The following is a 1,862-nucleotide window of genomic DNA, read 5'->3' on the forward strand; positions in this document are numbered from 1 at the left end:
TCATTTTTGTCTTGGTATCATCACCTGGCCTAGTCACTTAATAAATGCCTGTGGGATGAACTACTCCTGCTCACAGTGCAGCGCAGCGCTAATTGCCCCGAAGAGCAGGGAAGTTAGTTTCTCGGTCTGTAAAATGGGAAGAATAATCCTTGCTCTGCCTCCCTCCCTCCCCGGTTTGTCTTCAGGACCCAAAGGGAGCTCGCTAATGATAGGGATTATTAGGAACATTTGTACTCCCTCCTCTTCCGATGTATCCTTGGGTGCTCCCCCCCTTTTTTCTGCCAGGTATCTTTCCCAAAGGGGGCCTCCTGTCCGCAGCTATTAGGCCCCTCTGTTCCTGCCCCTGCCTCCCGCTCCGTGTACCCCTCCCCCATGCCCTCTTTCTTCCAGCCTCAGTGCCCCTGCACCCCTCCTCCTCCTTCATCTCCCCTCTTTTCAGGGGACCAGTCCCAGACTGCCAGGGCCCCCCAGTGTGCCCAGCCCTGTGGCGGGAGGGCGCTCTCCCTGCTCGTCCCGCCCTCCGGGACCCCTCCCTGCGCCCCCGGGTGTCCGCCTCCCGGGTCCCCGAGGCCGGCCGGGCTCTCCCGGCGCCGGCTCGGGCTAATCCTGTATGTAAATGACAGCCAATCGAGGTGGTTGTTGAGCGGGGCTGGGATTAGAGACGGGGCGAATGGCTTGCAATCTTACTGGGATTACAGAACAAAGAGGTTCCTCTCCGCTCTCCTCCTCTCCTCCTCTCTCTTCTCTCCCGTCTCTCCCCCCCTCCCCTCCTCTCTGCTGCAGCCCCGAGCGGGGGGGGGGCCCAGCTCCGGGAGAGCGAGAGCGAGCGAGCCCCCCCCAGCCCAGCCCGGCCCGGCCCGGCCCGGCCCCCACCCTCAGCTCGCTCCGCTCCACTCCCAGCCCCCGGAGCGGGGGCTTCGTCAGCTCCCGCCCCCCTGCGTGCCTAGGCTGGGGGGGTGGGGGGAGAGATTACCCCACCCCCACCCCGCAGTTTCTCCCCCTCCTCCTCCTCCTCCTCCTCCTTCTCCTCCTCCTCCCCTCTCCCTGCCTCCCTCCCTCCCCCCGTCTTTCTCTCCCTCCTCCCATCCCCTCCTCCTCTCCTTCTGCCTCGTCTTCCCCTTTCTCCCAGATTAATTAAGGAGGCAGCGGCGGGAGGCTGAGTCCTGGCCGGGAGCGAGCTGGGGCCGGGGCGCCGGTGGGCAGGAGTGCTTGGGGATCCTCCGAGGTAAGAGAAACTTTTATACCGGGGGGCGGGTGGGCTGAGGCCGTCCCCCCCTCCCCTCCACTCCATCTCACCCCCCACCCTCTTACCCTCCCGTGCGATGTGAACAAAATCTGTCTGGCTCTGTATTTTGGGTGCATTGGGAGACACGTGACTAGGGAGGTCGCGGCTGGAATGGTGGTGTGGGGGGAGGGGGCTGGCAGGGGGCATCCCCTCCCCCCACTTCCTACCTCCACCTGCGGGGAGGGGGGTGATGTGCCGGATCTGAAGCTGTCAGCTTCCGACCCTTGCGGGCGGGGACTGGGGGTGCGAGAGTGATCTGGGAGAGGGAAGAGGACAGAGGTTTGCTGCAGTTGGGGAATGAGGTCAGTTCTGCCCAGTGCCAGTCTGAAGTGCCGGGGCCAGCTGCTCCCCGGCAAAGGGGCGCTCCAGGCTACTTTTCCATGCTCCTCGTCCTAGCTGGGAGATGGGCTCGGGCTGGGGGCATCCTCCTCCTGCACCCCAGCCCCAGCCCGGGGAGGCTGAGCACCTCTCGACATTCACCCCCAGCCCACCTTCTCTTCCCAGTGCTGGGGCAGCAGGCCGGGGGGCTGGGGATCAGACGTGCTCTTGGGCTGACTTTGGAAAGCCAGGCTGGGGG

The 1,862-nt window shown here is 64.7% G+C and overlaps 1 protein-coding gene across 7 annotated transcripts in view; it reads left to right on the forward strand.

The window, feature by feature from the left end:
- Positions 1-558: 558 nt before the first annotated feature.
- Positions 559-1,862, forward strand: part of GTF2IRD1 (GTF2I repeat domain containing 1) — a 217,168-nt gene continuing 215,864 nt past the window's right edge. For 3 of the 7 annotated variants that reach the window (XM_069089503.1, XM_069089502.1, XM_069089505.1), the window contains exon 1: positions 1,046-1,225. The gene's annotated coding sequence lies outside the window, so the exon portion shown is untranslated. Of the gene's footprint in view, positions 708-1,044; positions 1,226-1,509; positions 1,588-1,862 lie in introns of those variants that run through there. The other 4 variants (XM_069089500.1, XM_069089506.1, XM_069089501.1 and 1 more) reach the window with 4 other exon arrangements.

This window comes from Petaurus breviceps, unplaced genomic scaffold (assembly GCF_028583685.1).
Source record: "Petaurus breviceps papuanus isolate PSGF00001 unplaced genomic scaffold, PetGlider_PUasm1.0 186, whole genome shotgun sequence".
In the NCBI taxonomy this organism is placed as follows: Eukaryota; Metazoa; Chordata; class Mammalia; order Diprotodontia; family Petauridae; genus Petaurus; species Petaurus breviceps.